The sequence below is a fragment of the Lissotriton helveticus genome, chromosome 1_1, assembly GCF_964261635.1.
Source record: "Lissotriton helveticus chromosome 1_1, aLisHel1.1, whole genome shotgun sequence".
NCBI classification, from domain to species: Eukaryota; Metazoa; Chordata; class Amphibia; order Caudata; family Salamandridae; genus Lissotriton; species Lissotriton helveticus.
In genome coordinates, this window is record NC_136057.1 from 1,948,012,332 (window position 1) to 1,948,033,568 (window position 21,237).

Genomic DNA, 21,237 nt, shown 5'->3' on the forward strand with positions numbered 1-21,237 from the left:
CAATTCACATGCTCCTAAACTAGGAGGGCTTAATCTACCATGCCTCTTATATACGGACGACATTGTTCTAATAAGCCACACTAAAGTAGGGCTTCAAAACCTACTGAACACCACACAGAGTTATTCCGAGGCAAATGATCTAAAAGTAAATCTCGAGAAAACTCAAACTATGACCATCAGCAAAAGAAAAAGAAAAACCTTCACGTGGTTCTGGAATAAATCTTGCATCAAAGACACGCCAATATATAAATATTTAGGCGTGAAGATTGACAACGGCGGTCGATTCAGTGTACAAAGGTCTAGCATCAAAGGCAAAGGGATTGCTTTGGCAATTGCTTTAAAAACCTTGAATAATAAGCTATCTGGTCCATCATTAACACCTTTGATACAAGTTATTCGAGCCAAATTACTGCCTATAATCACTTATGGAAGTGAGGTCCTACGAGGCAGAGATGCAACAATACTTGATAGCACAATCATAGCCGCATATAGAATTATCTTTAGCCTTCCTAAGCGGACCTCCCCACCACAGATCAGCCTGGAGTTTGGCATCCAACAACAGCTCCTGGCACGTCAGGGGGCTTATATCTGTGTATGGGACAAAGTGAGGAAATCTGCACAAGGAACATTGAACGAATATCTGTGGAGGGAGATAGAGCAGTCTTCGACCTCGCCTGCAGCCAAATATCTAGCAAAAAGTTTTGTAAATACCGGGCTGGAACAGCTTTGGGCTTCCTCCTCAGATCACAAAACTTTCAATAAATTGGTAAAGAAATCTATCAAAACCAGTCGTGGGTACGAGATAAAACAGATTTCTCAAAAAGAACGCACGCTTGGATGATTTTGAACTCATACTCGGCAAAAGCTCCTCAGAACTATTTGGGCCTGGGCTACGCCATGAAGACCAAAATGTGCTTCTTAAGATACAGACTAGGGCTGCTGCCCTGCACTCAGCATCTCCCACACTGGTTAAAAAAGAAAGCAGGTTTGCCATGCCGGGTATGTGGTCACATGCAAGAATATATGATTCACCTACTATGCTCTTGCGAGAAAATGCAAGAGGAGAGGAAACTTCTTTTGAAACAACATTTTATTCGTTTTGGGATACGTACACGAAGGAGTGCAGTACTTACCTGTTTTTCATCTCAGGACCCTCAACTGAGTTGCTGCCTTGTAAAATTTTTAAAGGCTGTGGAGGAAAAAATTCCAGGACCAGAATATTGAACCGACCTGATCCTAACCTGTTTTATAACACAAACTATGCCTTCTGTCCAAATACTGTGTGATAAATGAAAGGCTAATACGATTTTATAACTATGACGAACAGAACATCAATGTTCATACTATGATGGTTTTAAACATATGTGATTTTATATTGTGTTTTATTTTAATTCATATTTTGTATCGCATTGCATTGGTTTTAATTAACTGTACAAATAAAATTACCTTACCAAAGGGGGGAGTTGATGGAGCAAGGTGGAGAAACAAAATGTTGTGTACCCTTTGCAAAATCACACTTCCATGACCATAACTTGAACTAATTAAGTGATGTGTGAAATTAACCAACCTAGAATAAAAGTTGCACCTACACAGACATACGTGGGAACTAATTTTGCTTAGGTTGCAATCATAATTAACTAATTATGTGATTCTGTCGTGCCCTGAACTAATAAGCAGCTTTGAAATAATGAAATGCGGCATAAATGTGCTTTTTGTTTACGTATTTTGTGGCAAAACTTGAAGACAGATGAGCATATTACGCATAAATGTTGCTTATTTTGCTAGCTAACTACTAATAGGGAAAACCTTAGTAAGGGGTTGGGGGTAAACAGAAGGGTTAGATTTCTAAAATTAACGTTCATTTGTGTTTGTTTCTATCATAGTTCCCATTCTGGCCTGTGAGGTCTAGTGAAAACATGGCTGTTTTATTAAATTGCAAATAGAAGACAAACTGAGCATGCGCAGCCCAAGTCCGAATGCGAGCTGCTTGTGCCTGAAGTTAAGGCAGTTCAAGGACAGTGTAGCCTGGAAGTCCAGATGACTACCAAAAAGGATGAGCGCAATGGTTCTGAACACGAGAAGATTCCATGAAGTTGCTAATTGAGAACTTGACAAGGCCGGACATTTCTAAAACAAAGAACCTTTTAAAATTTTGACTGACGGAAGAGAAATGAATAATGTAAATTGCCCAATCAGAACTCGGTTTTATGGTGAAAGTTACTTTTAGATAGATAGAGCTAGTGAAAAAGGTATAAAAAGTGCTGGTTTTACTAAGAAAAAAACTCCCTTTCGATTTCCTCCCGAGGTACTGCCGGTATGCTGATTTTCCTGAGATGTAAGACTCTGAATAATTCGCTATTTTTCCTAGAATGAGAAATGCACTTTAGATGAGGGGTTTAGTTAGGGAAGTTAGGAGAAAATGAATTTTGGGAACTATCTGTCTTTTGCTAATACTTGCGTTCTGAATCTAAATATTAATGTCTATTTTCTGAATTTCTGAAATAAATGAAATCAGTTTGAGTTAAACTTTCTTCTTTAAAGCTGTTCTTTGAATAAAGAAATAAATAAAGTGAATAAACCGTTAAACATGCTAAATTTGCTTTTAATAAAAATGAGATAAATGGTAAATTAAGCTGGTCTTGAGTTTTCCTGCGCCTAATTTTTACTAGCTGATACATCGACCATTATGGCGGTGTGTCTAAATAAATGTTTTGTCGGTAAACCATGGTAAAATGCCTTAAACTGCAGATGTAAATAGTATAAATGTTTTAGTTTTAATTTAGACATTCCACTTTGATACAGCAGCTCTCCTTTGAAATTCAGTGTTGGTGAATAGTTCACAGTGATATGGGCCCCATTGATGAGTAAATGCATGTTCTCGTGATTCAGGGTAAGGTGATATGGTTTTAGAATTTATTTCTGGAGTAGCACTGCATCACCATTGCCACCTCTTCCACAGAGTGGAGTCTTCAGAAAAACAGTGGAGGGACAGGATTCTATGAAGGAGAACAGGTAAAAAGATCACCACCTGTGACTGCTGTTCCACAGTTCTGGTTAAGATCAGATGGAAATGAATCTGATGAAAGTTTCTGACGGTGCCTAGAGGAGGAAGTGGAGTGCTTGCTTGGCGCAACTTTGGAGGTAGATCAATCTGATCCGTTTCTGAATGGAAAGGTAAAATGTGTAAATGTTACTTTCCTAGTGCTACCTGTTGTATAGTTAGATCAGTAGAAATTCAAAACCTGCCTCTCTCTGGTGATGCAATCCAAGTTGTAGGTGTGACAAACAGACAAATTAAAACTCCTTCAACACAACCCGTAGAAGTAGAAATTGGTAACTTCAAATAAATGCATCGTTTTGTAGTATGTGACAGCAGTCCTGTAAATCTACTTGGACGTGACATATTGTGTAGATGAACTGTGCCATTTATTGTTCACCAGATGGCATAGCTTTTCAAATGGCAGAAGACAATAGTCTGTATAAAAAGACCATGTCAATAATTGATTCAGAAAGAAGTAAAACATTTCCTGTATTTGATAGAGAGAAGATCCAAAATGAATTAAAAGAAACAGTTAAAAAGGAGGTGTGGAATTTCACAGGAGAAAAAATAGGGCTGATGAAAGGAGTAAGTCCTGTAAAAATCATGGTAAAAGAAGATGCTGTATATCCAAATATTCCACAATATAAATTGACACCAGAAATAATTGAAGGAGTAACCCCAGTGATTAACAAAATGATTGAACAAGGGATTCTGAGAGAAATTATGAGGAGTTCATGTAATTCACCAATTATGGGACTAAAAAAGCCAAATGGTACATTTAGAATCGTGCAGGATTTGAGAAAGGTAAACAAAATAGTTGTTCCATGTTGTCCAATTGTGCCAAATCCAGCAGTGATATTATATCAGATTCCACATGATGCAGAACGGTATGCTGTTATTGATTTATGCAATGCATTCTTACTGTTCCATTACATCCAGACAGTCAATCGATTTTCACATTTCGGTTTGGAGAACGTATTTTGGCATGGTGTCGAATTCCTCAAGGGTATACTGAAAGCCCTTCAATTTTTAATCAGATGCTAAAAAAGTCATTAGAAAGCTTAAACGTGCCAGGAAAATCAGTATTGGTTCAATATATTGATGACCTATTGGTGGCATCAAAAACAAAACAAAATTGCATTTCAGATACTATTGAGTTGTTGAACCATTTAGCAGAAGGAGGACATAAGGTGTCCCCATCAATATTGCAATTTTGCCACCATGAGGTACAGTACCTACGTCTTAAGATTGGAAAGGGAGTGAGAAAAGTGACCTCAGAAAGAATCAATATTATCAGAGGGATGAGTCCACCAAAGACACAGAAACAAGTAAGAATGTTTTTGGGTATAGTTGTTTACTGTCGTCAGTGGATACGTGGATTTCACTAATTACCAAGAGGTGACGTAAAAGATCCTATAGTGCCGGATGAAAAAGAAATGGAAGCGTTTGAACAATTGAAAAACAGTCTATGTGAAGCACCAGCACTAGGCATGCCTGATTACGAAAAAGAATTTGAATGATATTGCAGTGAGAGAGAAGGGTGTGCATTATCAGGTCTGATTCAGAGACATGGAAGAATGAGAAGAATGAGAAGACCAATTGCATATTTTTCAGCAGTGTTGGATCCAGTTGCAAAAGCATTGCCTGGGTGTCTAAAAGCTGTTGCAGCCACAATTATGAGTCTTGAAAAAAGTGAAGGCATTGTGATGGGATATCCGGTTAAGGTGTATGTGCCACATTCAGTGGATATACTTTTAACATGGATGAAAACATAGTATATGACCAATAGTTGGCTGACCAGATATGAAAAGGTGATTTTGGGTGCAGACAATATGACAGTTGCAAGATGTGTCAATGTGAATCCTTCCACCTTGTTACCTGATACTATGGATGTGGAAGTAAAAGATGATATTGATCACAAATGTTTGGATGTGCTTGAGTATTGTACCAAACCAAGACCTGATATTAGAGATAAACCTTTGGAAGAATCAGATTATGTGATGTTTGTTGATTGTTCTTGTCTAAGAACAGACAAAGGAACTTTGAGTGCTGCATGTGCTGTATGTACAGTGGCAGATGTCATGGAAGCATTGTGTCTGAAAGGAATACATTCTGCTCAAGTAGCTGAATTGATTGCTTTGATTCGACATGCAAGTTGGGGAAGTATGTCCGAATTACCACAGTGACTGATAGTCAATATGGATTTGGAGTGGTCCATGATTATCGACAACTATGGTCACAGAGAGGTTATATGACCTCTGCTGGATCACCTATCCAGAATGGTGAGTTTGTGAAGATGTTGTTAGAGGCAATACAACTGCCTAAAAGCATTGCAGTGGTAAAATGTGCTGCATATAAGAATGGAGATGATTATGTTACTGAAGGCAATAGGAGATTTGCCGATGCAGTTGCTCAATATTGTGCCAGAAATTTTGCTTCAATCAATCGGGACAGAAAAAAGAACATGTTTCAAGTCCTTTAATGCTTACTAACATCGTTGAGACCTGGCAGGAAGTAAAACAATTTCAAGATGAAGTAGATGATGAGGAAAAGGATAGATGGATAAAATCAGGTTGCAGACAAAGAAAGGAAGATTAAATTGGGTGTACAATGATGAAAGACCAGTATTGCCTGATAGCATGATCTCAAATATGGCCCAAATGTACCTTGGTCAAGCACACATAGGTAGGGATGCTACAGTAAGGATGTTCAAGCAAACTTGGTACAATCTGATGTTCCGAATAATAGCTGAAAGTTTGAGCCAACAGTGTTTGGTCTGTCAACAAATTAATCCAGGAAGAAAAACTCTTGTGAGTTTGGGGACCGTAGGACGGGAAGGTGGTTCTTTCACACAAATGTAATTGGACTTTATTGAAATACCTCCATGAAACAAGCTGAGGTATGTCCTAGTGATCATCTGCTTATTTTCAAGATGGGTTGAGGCCTTCCCTACCAGGAGGAATGATGGAGTGACTGTAGCAAAGCTTTTATTAAGAGAAGTGATACCAAGATTCGGATTTCCAGTAACAATTGAATCAGACAGAGGGAGCCACTTTCAAAATGAATTGATACAATTGAATTGTGAAGCACTGGATTTTCAACAGAAATTATATTGTGCCTACAGACCAGAGGCTTCTGGAGTAGTTGAGCAGGTTAATGGAACAATTAAAAACAGACTTGGGAAAATGTGTTTGGCCACTGGACTGAAATAGCCCGATGTGTAATCCCTGGCTGACCTCGGGATTGGGTTCAGGCAGTAGAACCAAGACCACAAACCCACCCTACAACAGCAAAGTTCCAACAGACCAAAAGTAGAGGTAAGGCTTTATTGAGACAACACTATTGCCCCAGTTCAACCCTCCAATGTCATGAACTAAATAAGGACCGGCTTCTAGTCACCCTTCATAAACCATATAGATACTCACACCGTCCTCTGCATGAATGCCATTCCTGGCACTCCCCAACGGAGGGCACTGTGCTAAGAATTAGCCGAAAATGTCACTCGAGCGTGTCTGTCAATTAACAAAGGCGATCAAAAGATCCCTGGTCTACTGTCCCCTGCAGGAATGCCGGTCCCAGCACTCGCCAACGTGGGGTACAGTGGTACGCTGTGGTCAGCAATGCCTCTCAAGCGCGGGGTTCTTTACTCCGTGTCTGGAGCGAATGACCTCGGCTCCCCCTAATGTGAAGGTAGGCTTGACCTGTGAAGTACTATGTTCCTTAGGTTGAACAAGTGAGGTGTCCACTAGATCACTAGAAGACTTTCATAGAATGTCGATATGAAGGCCCTCAAGCGGTGTGTAATGATGACGGGATGCGCAGGAGCAGCCACTCGACTGGTGCTTGTTTCCCATGCAATCCGGCAATGAACAATCAATGGCCCTGGCAGCCCCACAACAAAGTCCCCAGTACGCACTCTCTGGTCGGGTCGTGAGAGAGCCGTCGCTCGACTAGCTGAACACCCGCACCTCAGCACACTCTGGCAGGAAGACGAACAAAGGAACGCTGTTCCTTACCTCACTCGGTGATTCCCCGTACCTCTGCTCTGGCTCGGCACTATCCGACACTGTTCTGGGCGGCCGCCATTGTTTTATGTGCTTCCTGGCGTGCGCATGCTCCGCGCACAGCATGGCGGGATTTGTAGTTCCATCGGGGCTGCTGCTGGGATTTGTAGTTCCGTCTTCGCCCACGATTGTAATACAGGTCGATATCGCACCGTCTGCTGCTCCGTACCCCCACGAACCATGACAAGATGCTTTGCCACTTGTTCTAATGACCTTAAGAAACATTCCAGACAGAAACACTGGTTTAAGTCAAGATGAGATACGGATGGGAAGGGTTATGAGACACGCATTTGTACCTGTCAATAAACTGCTAACCATAAATTATGATATCATACTGGATTACTGCAAGGGCTTGTCTGACACAATAAATTCCGTGTTTCACCTGGTTGGAACTGATGCATGTACTGGAGACTGGGTCCGAATAAAAGTACACAGAAGAAGAAATTCCCTGGTCCCTCGCTGGGACAAGCCGAGACAGGTGATTCTGGTCAGCACGACTGCAGTGAAGTGTGCAGGTGTGCAGGTGTTAAAAGGTGGGTGCATGCCATCCGCACCATCTGAGTACCAGAACCTGAGAATGAACAATTACAAGAGTAGAGACTAGTTCAGACTCTGATGCGGAGAAGACAACAAACAAAGTTCCAGATAAGAAAGAACGACCTGTGAGGCGACATCTGGAGATATCAGATACAAATTCAGCATCAGAAACAGAAACTGAAATATTTGAAATCCCTGCTTTTGAAGATCTATTTGTAAGTCGACATCTGGAAAAAAGAGAAACCAGTTTGGACACTGAGAGAGAACAGAATAAAACTGGTAAAGCTGGAGAAATTAGTCAAACAGAAAGTTCAGAGAAAAGGAATATTGATCTAGAAACTGGCGAAAAGGAGGTAACTCAAGATAAGGATGAGATTCCAAGTACCAGTTACAGAGAGATTCCTTGCAAAAGAACTGATTTGACTGAAAAAGGACAATACTCAGAAGCTGAATTTGAAACAATAACATTCAAAATACGAGGAAGTAAAGACAAATCTGAAACTGGGTCTGATGAAAGTGACGGAGAAACTACTTTAAGAAAGAGTTCCAGAAAAAGGGCTAGGAAAGTTGAACGTGAAACAATTGAACCGGTGATTAATAAGCCCAAAAAGGGAGATAATTGGCCTGCAGAAATTAAAGGACTAAAATTCAAATTGATAAATATAAATGGAGTACCACAATAATAAGTAAACGAGATATCTAGTCAAGAAGATCAAAAGGAAAAGAATAAAGACATTTTACAAAAATCCAAAAGAGTAAGGAGACCAAATCAAAAGTATAAGTCACCTGAGTGGGTATATATTTCTTTACCTGACATACCGGAACTTAAAAGTAACCAAGAAAATCAAAGTGACAAAGGCAAAGAAAAATAATTTGATTTCAAAACTATGAAAATAAAAGTGGCAAATGGAAAGAAAAGGTTAAATGGGATAAAAAGAAGGAGGCATAACTAATTAACAGTTTTTAAAGGATACATATTTTGTGTGGAAAGTGGCAAAGAGACATTGTAAGTGTTAAAGAGACATTATAGAAAATTTTGATGAAAAACAAAAAATTTAAAATGCCTGCAAGAAATACTTCCAAATGTGGAATGATACGCAGATGGCGTAAACTGTGTTTAATATGTACTGCTTTATTAATGCTTTATGGATCATTTTAGCAATATTGATTCCATTTCATTCAAGTTTTGAGCATTCATATAAAAATTAAGGTGATAATAAGTGAGAAAATACATGATGCAAAGAATAATGTAGAACTAATAGATAGAACAAAATTACACAAAGATAGATCTATTAATTAATGTTTTCTCTAGATTATTAAAAGAATATGTAGAAACTATAGATGTACAAGACTGCTACGTCTGTACCAGGGGGTGTGACCTATCATCACCTTCCTTTGACGTATGGAAGGACTTGTAGTGTTATAGCTAGTTTATTATATCAAACTGGTAAATTAGAATATTACTATTCTGATGTTGATGACATTTTTGCTAAAGTTCCTGTAGTACGTAGAATGAACAAAGTGAAACCTGCTATAGTTTTGGGTGAATTTTTGGGTGAATTTTTCATACAATAATAATCTAACATGTAAATTGAAAAAGGCAGAAAAGGTATTTTTAGAAATGGCAGAAGATAGACAATTAGCCTACCAGAGAAAGGCTACAGCAAATAAATAAAGCCATCCTCATTGAATTTTGATGAAGAAAATTTTGTAAAAAGTGATACCAATGTTGCATTGGGAATAGATTTTCCCTTACAGCGAACATTTTGTATTCGAAGAGACAATAGAGTGTATGATAACAATATTGTGGGAGCAAGTAATTGCAAAGACACTTACAGAATTATTGGGGGATGGGGATTTAAAGGGGGAAAAGATCCTATATTTCCTGGATTGTATTTCATCTGTGGTAGTAAAGCTTATTATAGACAGCCTGACCATTGGTTTGGTCTTTCCTAAAATTTTCCATGTAGATAGAGGTACTAATGGAACTCATGAAATAGGTAAACCATTAACACGTAGGAGAAGGGAAACTTTTCTAGAAATTGTAGGTTATATCTTTGGAGCACTGATACCAGCAGTGGGTATATCATTCAATGCAAACAAAATTCGGAAAACGTCAACGATAGTAGATTGTTTATCAACAAGCACAGCTGGAGGATTTTTAATGGTAAATTCAGAAATGGTTGCCATGAGAGCCATGGTAATGCAAAATAGACTTGCTCTTGATATTCTATAGGCAAAAGAAGGAGGAGTCTGTGGAATATTGAAAGTGCAACATTGTTGTACTTATATTACTGACAAAAGTTAGAATATACAAAGATATATTACAAATATTACTGAGTTGCATAAAGAAATTATCCCACTGGAGGTTGATGGTGTTTTAGAGAAACTTGGTAAGAGTTTTTCTAATGTAAAGAATTTGATGAAATAGGTAGATCATTAATTGGAAAAATACTAATACCAGCAACAATAATAGTGATGATAGTATTGGTAATAATATTAGGAGGCATCTGTAGTAGAAGAAAAAGAGCTGAAAGAAAATTGAAAAAGAATATAGAAAAAAGAAAACAAATGGCACGCGAAATGGGTGAAATTGAGCTTGAAGAGTTAAAAGATAAAATAATTAAGGATTCAAGAGATCAAATTATGAAAGATACTAAGGTCTAAAACTGAAGAGCCTAAAACATATTCTTGAAGAAAGTTTAGGTGGGATGATTGTGTGGTGATAAAATCACCAAAGGGGGGAGTTGAGGGAGCAGGGGTGTGACAAAACATTTTGTGTACCCCCTGTGAAGTCAAACTCACATTACTATAACGACATACCAGTTTGAAGCATGAATAATTAATCAACAAAATGCACTTAGACATTGTATATTACACGTGGGAAACTAATTGCCATTTGCGATAATATATTAACAATTGTGAACAGTTGTATTAACATAGTGCTATAATAATATACATTAATCAAAGAAGCATGTATGTTTAGGCTTCATTAGAGTGTATGTATTCATTGTGGCAAGAGAAAAAGAAATGCACTTGGTAAGTAAAATAAAGCTATATGTCACGCTTTTGCTATATAGTCACTAATTAGGGATATTAAAATAGTGGGAGGTAAACAGAAAACCTATAACTCTAAAATCTAAAGTCTGTTGTGTTTGTTTTCGCACTAGTTCTCATTGAGGCCTATGCGGCCAGTTTGTTGAAAATGGCTGCTGGCTGCGGCATTGACATCAGCTTGAGAGAAAGAGCCTCTATGCATGCGCATGAATGAAAAGCTGAGTAAGCAGAATGGCTGGTACGCGAAGCGAAGTGATGTCAAGGTCAGCTTGGCCTAGGAAGTGGAAGCGTGCCTAAGGATGTCTGCATCTAAGACTGTGGGAATGGAATCAATGAATGGAAAAAAATAGCAAGTCATGTAACGAAAAGTGAATGACAAGCAGAAAAGGAGATGACTGCCATGAGAACATGTTAAGGATGTCTACCCATTTTGGAAAACTGGTTTGGGCAAGGATGGTATGTGTGAGCTGATCATAGCCACCCCTCTAATGGACCAATCAGAATAAACTGTGGACCCTAAAAGTTTCAATTTTAAGCTAGATAGTTAGTGAAAATGGGCATAAAAAGAGCTTGTTCAAAAAGATAAAAAAGATTGCTCCTTGGATTTATTTTGCACCACGACATGCTGTCGGTTTGAACAATTTATAGTTCTTTAGACTTTGAAATATTTTTGGACTTTAATTTTTGGAGCAATGAAGATGATCGAATGCAGAAATTTTGTTTTGGAAGGGAGGTGTTGAGGAGAATAGAGAGGCAGATTGAGACTCATGCGACTCTGTTATTTTTATATAACAGAACTTGGTAATATGATTTCTAAATTTCATTTTCTTTTAACATGTACTAAATAAAATGCTTATTTTTGCTTGTCTAAATAATGGGCCCCACCGATGAGTAAAATTAAATTGCTCCTGGGTAGAGTAAGGTGAATATTGAAGGTTGTTTGAGAGCCGCACTGGATCAGGGCCCGGGACACCCCAGTTGTCTGGCCATTCTCACCCCGGTGGTACCAGGGACTTTGGGGCACCTGGTGGAGAAATTCGGGGTCTTGAGCCTGCAGCTGCCCCCCAGTCCTGTCTGATGGGCCTTTCCTCTGAGGTTTGGGGAGGAGGCAGGAATGCAAAGATGACATCCATGTGCAGGGTGGCCTGCTTGGGTTCATTTTATCCAGCACTGTACTGCAATTGCAATGGTAGGGCTGACTTAAAAGTCCAGATGACGGAACACCTAACTCACCAAGCCCGGCCAGAGCTCCAGGAGGTCTAAAGTGTTCACTCCACTGGTTCTCTTTTACTATTTGTGCCTGGATTACTAGAAAGGTAGGTAGCCTCCCTTCAAATTATTAGGGACAATGTAGGAGGGACCCCATTGTCCTCTGATCATTTTCCTGCAGGTGCCATGAGGTCCTTGGCTGGCCTGCCCTGGGGGTCTCAGGTGCCTGAGTCTCTGGCTGCCTTCATGTCATGTCTGATGGGCCTTTCCTCTGAGCCCTGCTTCCCAGTAAGCAGGCAGGGATGCAGCCTGGCTGCTTGTGTAGTTGTCTGACCAGAGTGGACTTGCTCATGTGCCGCTAGTCCCAGCTGCTGCCTGTGGTCCAGGCTCCGGATACCTGTCTGTTGCCTTTCTCCACCCTGTACAATTGCGTAACAGCTCAGAGCAACCTTTCCGTGAGGTGTCCCCAACTGCCCAGGCTAGTACACTGCACCCCTATGTCTTTCTTGCTCAGGCTTCTCCTTGGCCTGCCTCACACTTCTGTTGTAGCAGAGCAGGCTGTGGCTGTCAGTGCCCATTTGATTGCCTTGTTCCCCCATTGCCCTGCAGGCAAGTAGGGGCTCCCAAAGACTGCTCATGAGGGGTATGAAGGGCAATCCAGGACAGGCACACAGCTTGTCTTCCCATCTAGCAGGTGCGGCAATCTGGTAGGTCCTCTGGTAGGTCCTGTCAGTAGCATTTGCGTTTCTCGTAGACTAAGCCATGCAAGATAAATTCACACAGCCAGTACAGTGAAAGTACAAATGGCTCATTAAATTAGTTATGGTTCTTTTGATTGGTCTAGAGATATTCCATGACGATGAGCTTGAATGTAATCTGGCACATAGATGAGATATGAGAGGTATAGGATAAATGGGAGGCCCTTGGGCCACCGGTAAAATACTGTTACTCTTATCATTTTTTCACTTACTCATTGAGGTAGGGTTGAAGTGCTGTGGGGCTCTTGCTTTTTGCTCCAAGTGCCAGTGCCTGCAAACTACAACCTGCTCTCGGGACAGTGGCAGGTGGGAGTCTAGGGCAGTTCAACTGTCAAATTATGACATAGGTGTCCCAATTGAAGCTGAGGAAGGACAAAAATCTCCCTCATTGCAGAAGGGTAAAAGATCACTTTATCGATTTTGGGTATGATTAAAGACAGTGAGGCGGGCACTCACAATCCATCTGGTTTGCTTTTTTTAAGCAGAAAGTGCCCGAAAATTTAGCAGAGGGATAACTGGCTTGTGGTAGCCAAGCGCTTATAGCAATGTTTCTTTTTGATCCTTCGATGTTGTCTGTCCCAATCATTATGCTCATCCACTAATAGGGAAAGTGGTTATAGAGCATTGTGAGATGGATAGTTTTAACTACTAGTGATCTGTTGTTACAATAGGAATCATGTTCAGTACAAGAGGAATCACAGGTTCAGACATTTGGTGTATTTGCTTGGCTGAGGAGCCAATGGGGCAACGCTACCATTTGTGGGACAATGGCTGAATGCCTCTAAGTCAGAATCCTCCGTAATCAATAACAATACTGCAGTGCCATGGAGCCTTGGCTGTCCTGGAAAAGGTGGCCTATCAGCTGGTGCATAGAGTTGCTTTGGGACTGGAATGTGGACAGAAGGGGGCCCCTCCATTGTCCCTAGTGCACTGGATGTTTGTGGGGCGCCTGGTGATAAATCATTTGTGGATGACTGAATTCTGGGTCAGAGCAACTACCTTGCTGTAATCTATTGAAAGTCATCCTCTGAGCCAAAACTTTTTCTATGTTCATGGGCACCTGTGCCAACCTGGGATCCCTCTGCTACCAGGCCGGTGGGAGAGGTTGGCTACGTGTCCATGGGAGGCAACATCCACTACAAACAGTGCAGCATGGGGGCCTTCTCTCCCATTCTGCGCTGCCGGTTGGAGGGATAGGGGCAAAATCCCTTGCAGGTCTGTAGCGTGACCAGATGGCTGAGGCAAGCTCCTGCAGTCACCTGGAGACAATAAAGAAGTCGGTGGCTCAAGGAAGGAGCCTCCTGGGTCCCAGCCTCATTGCTGGCTGCAGTCTAGGCACTCTGGTCACCAGGTCAGCCCGAATCAACTGTTTGCCGGGCAAGTTGACCAGATGATGAGCGATCAGTCAGTGGATGGCTGATTGGATGACCAGGGGATGGGGCAGCCAGTGCAGCTAACTCTGACCGGGTCTCCCCTAGAGTTCTGAAAGCTCCCTTTGTGGGGGCATAACAGTTGAGTTCAAATGGCTTTTCAGGCAGGCCCAAGGGGAGATGGTACTTAGCTGGGGGGCCTCCTTAGCTCAGCAGCCTCAGGCAAAAGGAAGGAGGAGAGCACTGTCCCAGGCAAACTTAGTTTATTGACTGGGGTGACAGACTGCAGAGGACTCTCATGCCCCTTCGGAATGTGCAGCACAGACATGACACAACGTGAAGACTCAGCCATTTGACTAGGAAGGAGTCTAGGGATCCTGTGAGCTGAACAGCGCCCATAATCTCTCATGAGTGGCAGGCAAGGTCATAGCTTTCACCTGGGAGGCCCTGTCCCTGCAAGCCAGGGTTTCAGGAACCAAAATTGGGCCACCAGCCTTACCTGGATCAAGGTGGCATTGGACCGGGGAGGAGTACAGGGCACCTGCAAGCTGAATGGCTCCTGTAATCCCTCATGAGAGGTGGGTGAAGCCATGGCTTTCACCTAGGAGGCTCGGTCCGCACAGGCCGGGGCTGTAGGCACCTGGCAGGGCTACCTTCCCTACCCAGGCCAGGGTGATTTCGGACCAGGGTGGTGTCTGGGGCTTCTGCTGGATAAATAGTTCATGTAATTCCCAGTGAGAGACCCAGTCCCTGCAGGCCGATGATGACAGCCAGCAGGGAGAGCCTCCTAACCGGCCCAGGGCAGGGGGGTGCCCCCCCACAAGGGTTTGTCAGGTTTAAAGATATACACCAGTTAGCTTGTAAGCCTTATGTTGGCAAAGAATGAGATTTCCAACTCAGTGAAACAAATCACCTGTCCAACTTTCCTAATTTAAATTACACAAAGGTCTAATATAATTATCCAGCAGGGAATCTTAGACTAGAGATAAAACTTACAGAAAATAAATACATGAGCAAAAGTATTTTATTAAACTTCTTGAAATTGCATGAAAATTTCTTGGTATCACATAAAACTACACTTTTAGGTCCAGATTACGAATTTGGCGGTCAAAGGACTGTAAGACTCGTGGTGGCGCAGCGGTGGTGCAATACAACAGACACTTGGACTGCACTAGGACTGTCGGCTCTTCCAGGGAATCACCATTCCCTAGAATAGGAGCGACAGTCAGAGACCGCCAAGGTCCCACCAAGCATACTTAAGTTTCCTCTCGGCCTCAATAGCCTGGCAGAGAGGAAACAAAGGGGGACCTGACAGGGCCCCCTGTGCCTCAGTCATATGTTGATGCATACAGGAGGGCATAACATGTAACCTCTGTGTGCATCCACATAGGTTCCTGCATGACATGGACTTTCGAGTCATTGCCCTTCAGGTACCTTGTGAGGGGTTCCATTGCGGTGCCCTTTTAAAAGGCACCACCACCTTTTAAAGGGCACCGCAGGGGAAACTGCCATGCTGCCTGCCTGACAGACCACTGTAAAGCAGTAATCTGGTGGGTGGCGGCAAACTTCAGTGGAGCGGTGGCGCTGAGGTTTGCACCGGCGCTCCACCGCTCTGCTGTAAGGTCGTGATCTGGCATAGGTGTTTAAATGTGGTTTGTGTGAAATTTTTACATGAAGGCATACCACAATTAAACAGTCACATGAGGTACTGGCATAAGATTTGCTAAAGCAGAACCTTTATCTTAGTGAGAAATTTTCTACTCACGCTAGTAACATAAATTGGGTGTAAATTGTACAAAGTTGTGTAATGCCAAATTCTAAAAAAAAATTCACATTTTATATAACAAACTTTGAGAATTTGATGAATTTTACCTGAGTAACTAAAACTTCACATAGAATTAATTAGCAATGCTTTTCAGAGAGGTGTGCATTCCTAACTTTCTCTATTTATTTGTCCTAATATAGTTTGAACAATCTATTCATTGAAAGATGCAACTGAAAATAAATATGCCTTCAGGCCACCTACACACTGGAGTCTGCAGGCCATAACCACAGGTTTTCATCTCAGAACCCGAGGGAGTAAGAATCAAGCATATGGTAGCCAGGTACTTTGATAGGGTGGTCCATTCAACAATCTGGCAAATTAACATAGGAGTCAGAGACCAATATTCTGAAGTGAGGCAAGGGATCAACTGCATATTATAGTTTAAAACAATATCAATTCACAAAAATATCGAAAAAAAATATTGTTTACAAAACATTGCCATCCCTTACTTAATTAACAACACACAAATATCGATGACCAAAATATCTATTTGCACTAATATCGAATCCATAAATAATGTAAGCAAAAATACTGTCACCTATAAGTAAATTTATAAAAAGTAAAACATATCAAAACACACAGTATCATCTACACTGATATTGCTGAAATAAAGATAAATATTATAAAATATTTTAATAACTATATTAATAAAACAACTAATACAAATAAACTTTACATAAATCAACAAATCATGTAACTACAATATATAAATGTTTATAACAACAAATTAAAATATAAATACATATTAAAATAAAGTAAAATACATTTCAAAAAATCAGCTAATTAAGAAACACAAATACTTTCAACAATTAATGTAATATAAAACTGAACATTAATAATTGCAATTAAACATAAAAAAAATAAAAATAACAGAAAAAACAGAATGAAATATCTCACATTAAAACAGAAACACTAAGGGGCCTAATCCGATGTCGGACGGACCTAAGTCCATCGGACATTGGGCAGGAGCTGTAACCAACCGACCTGCTGTCGTCGGTTACAGCCCTGCTAGTACGATGCGACTGAACAGGGTTTGGTCACATTCGTATACCTTACAGTGCAAGCATGCTTTCCAACCGGAGAGCATGCTTGCAATGTAGAAAGCAGGCATGCAGTTCACCGGGTGCAGGGATCAACGGAGGGGCACCTTAGGGGCCCCCAGGCTGTCATCCAGCAGCCTTACATGCATGGGGGCCCTGCTAGAGGCCCCCAGAGACAACTTCCGACTGCCTTTTTGTGCCGGACAGACCGGCATGAAAAGGCAGTGAAAAGCTGCCATTGTACTCCTTCGGTCGCACAGAGGCGACCAGGGGAGTGCTGGAGGATATCCGGACTGCGGACAGGCTCTCCAGAAATCTGAGTCATATTCCTTCCCAACCGAGCCCATCGGAATGACCCTGTCGGGAAGGAATCCGTCCGGCACTGTCCAATTCGGTCGGAAGGGCTCCGCACATGGTTCGGAGCCTTTACAACCGAAATCGGAATCGGCCCCTTATTAGCATCCACCACAAAAGGTTATAATTGATCAAAATAATTCAGACTAAAGGAACACCAACCTGTAAAACCAACATAAATAACGAAATAAATAAAAAATACAATATAAAAGCCGCAGCAAATGTCAACACTTACCACATCAAAACCACTAAGGGCCTGATCACGAGTTTGATGGTCTTACCTCCAAAGAACCACATATGCCTCCTCCACGCCCCCACTGCTCCACTGCCCGACCGCTCGCCATATTACATTCTGAAATGCAGACCGCCAGCATGGTGGTCCTGTCAGTGGTCCTGCGGCTGTCTCACTGAGGTGCAAATTGTCTGCAGTGGGGTCGCGCACCGCACCAGGGTAGCAGCCTGACTGCCAAGTGTATTATAAGTACTCAGTGGCACTGCTGGTTTCACAGCAGTGCACAGCAAGCAGCTGTTCACCAGCGGCGGTCAACTGACGTGGTACATGAATCAAAAAAATATACAACACTGACCATTGGATGGATTCAAATACCACACACCTGATTTGCTGCGACAAGTGGACACACCTGCAAATCACACTATAAAACTCACCCCAGCCCTGACCAGAATCCTTTGCGAATAAACTCAGAACAGGCAATACTAGGCTGAGCACATTACCATTAACCAGCAATCCCTTTTTCTTACCTTTCGTCTATCATTCTCCACCACCCGTTTTCCATCTTTTGCAACTTTTTACACCATCCTTTGTCTGCATTTCTCATTTAAACCCATTCACTAATTTATTTAATCACCATGGGACCCAACAAATCTGCCTTCACTGAACTTGAGTTAATAGGTTTGGTGGATGAAATCCTTAGAGTAGAGCCCCAACTTTTTGGAACCCAAGCCCAGCAAACTCCTCACTTTAAGAAACAGAAAATGTGTAACTGGATAGTCAACAGAGTGAATGCTGTTGGGCACACCCTGCGCACATAGGCCAACATCAGGAAGAGGTTGAATGACCTCCAGAAGAAGGTGCATGGCAATTACAGAAGCCACCATCAGGAGGCCCACAGGACTCGACGTGGCCCTTACAACTCATGCCCTTGGGGGAAAAGGTCCTAGCCTTCCTGCACACTGAGGGCTTGCAAGGAATAGACGGAGGAATGGACTCTGGTAAGCTACACATGGAGAGTGCCACAATGTCGCAATGTCCTGTTTGCTATCAACTCTGCCTTTGCTATGGTCTTCTACATCTACTTTAACAACATACAACATAGAAAGTTTCTGAGATGTTTGTATGTCTGGGGCAATGAGTATTGGTGCATGTGACACCACATACTTACAAATCCTGACCTGCCACATGTTGCAATGCTGTCCGTAAGTGAAGCATCATCTAAATAACAATACATGACCTATGAAATGTGGTAATATGCAAATGTTTGGTCGGTCACAAACATATGTTGTCAATAGCTATGGTACACTTAAATTTCATCATGTTTTGCAAGAATGACATTCAACTGACTGAAGTTACCAAGAAGGCTTTGTTACTGCCAGGTCCAAGATGCTACACTCCTCCCCCCCAACTCTCCTGTCAGTCATCTTACTATTAAGCTACACTGCTCATGCAGCTTAGCAATTCTCAAGTCTGGCTAAGGTCACATTCAAATGACTTCAGCTACCAGGAGGCCTTGTCACTCCATCTCCAAACTAGATGTTACACTCCTTCACCCCAACTCACCTGTCAGCCATCTTACTGCTGAGCTATTCTACTCATTGAGCTTAGCAATTCTCAAGTCTTGCTAAAGTCCCATTCACATCTACCAGGAGGCTTTGCCACTCCAACTCCAAATAAGATGATACACTCCTACCCCCACAACTTACCTGTTAGCCATCTTACTAATGCGCTACACTACTCATGAAATGTGTAACATACAGACATTCTTCATCACAAATACACATTGGAACACTTTGGTTAATGGTGTCCTGTATACATTAACTCAAATTAATGATGGCCTGTATTTCGTCATAACACCCAACTACACATAACATATGTGAGCCATGAAAGACACAAAGGTCAGTATCAATGGCAGGTGACCCCTTGATCATAGCCACATAACAGAATTAACTATGCCACTCATGCAACAAAGCTGCTTGTTGCTCTGAAACAACATCAAAGGGCTTCGGAATGGATAGAAAAACATGAGATGACTACACTGTTGGTGTAGCTTAGTGATGGAGATGACAACTCTATCCCTAAACCCAAAGAGACAGATAGCCACATATCATATGAGCTGTTGAAATCAGATAAATAGCCTGATTGAAAAACCCTTGAAAATTGCTGAATGAAGTAACCACTATCATATTTACACATTCCAACTCCACACTGAACCTGACATAAACTACCTGGATGTACTCACCTCTAATCTTCCATGGACTGTTTATCTTTTCTCAAAAGGTGAACCCAGCACTGTTGCAGAGCAGTGGCAGTCAAGGCACCAGAGTCCCTCTCAAGATCAGGAAGAAGTAGAAGCATACCTCAGTGAAGACCATCCTCCTGAAGCGTTGGACGTTGAAGACCAATCTGGCTCATCTGGGCAGCCTGGGCAGACGCCAACAGTTGTACACACTGGGCCTACACCTCCAACCACATTGGAAACATCTCAGCCAACATCTTGCACCCAACCAGTGCACTTAGCACAGGGAGTACCATCTACTGCCATCCCGTCCAGGGATGACAGTAGATGGTACTGTGAGTGAGTCCACTGAGTGAGTCCACTGAGGCTACAGACACCCAGGCTGCCAAAACACAAGTCCTGGGCCTTTACCAGGTCTCCCAAGATGTGCTGTGCCAGGTCGTGACACAAATCATGGATATAAAGGAGTTGTAAGAGTCAACACACCAAGAGGTTGCTGGAATCCGGGTTGAGGTGGCTGGCGTTAACACCAAGGTTGTGGCCCTACATGCCGAGATGGCTGGTGTCCGCACCGACGTGGCTGGAGTTTGCACCGAGGTGGCTGGCCTCAGTACCGGGGTGGTCTCCCTGGTAGGGGTGCTGTGGAACATCAACACCACACTCTGTAGGGCTGTCCAGGTGTCTGAATCTGGCTTTCAGGAGCCCAAAAGCCCAGTCCATTGGCTGCTGTGTTCTTCCATTGGCCTCATTGAAGCGCATTTCCTCTGCTGTTGTAGGATTCCTCAGCAGGGCCAATAACCATGGCCGGTTGTGATACGCTGAGTCTCCTAGATGGGAGATAGATAGAAGGGCACCATGTAATCACACATACTCAGATCATTTAACATCACTTTTCACATGACAAAGTTTACATACATCACATTTACCTACAAGCCAGGCCCTCTCTGGTAGGAGTCGTGACATCAGCTGTAGTATGCTCCTGTTCTGCAGGACGAAGCAATCATGTGTAGATCCTGGGAACCGGGCACAGACATTGGAGATGTACAAAGATGTACAAACCACTAAACAGACAACTTGCACATTGATGGAATGGTAGTTCTTTCAGTTCTGGTAGACTTGCTTTCTGACGTGTGGTGGTACTAAGCCAATGTGGGTGCCATCAATAGATCCAATTTCATGTGTATAAGACCAAATACATCGAAATCCGCCTTCACTGTTGCAAAATCCTCACATCTGGGGAACTGGATGTAGCTGCCCACGTGCTTCAACATTGCTGTAAGCAACCTCTGTCAGGACAAGATTGATCATCGGTTTTGACATTCCACCCGGAATGGCAACAGTGAATTGAAATGAGCCTGTGGCCAAAAAATGCAAAACTGGCATAATTTTAACAAGTGGGGTGAAACTATGGGAATTGGTACTTTAAGGTAGGCTCAAACTGAAAACTCAGATCCAGGATGCTCTGACGATTCAATAGGAATGTCTGTACTCATGCTGGTCCTGCATGGTGTC

General features: G+C 42.1%; 1 protein-coding gene across 4 annotated transcripts in view; it reads right to left on the reverse strand.

Annotated features, from left to right (window-relative positions):
• LOC144755198 (coagulation factor XIII B chain-like) overlaps nucleotides 1–21,237 on the reverse strand; it is a 603,405-nt gene that overhangs the window by 237,554 nt on the left and 344,614 nt on the right. The window lies entirely within an intron of this gene.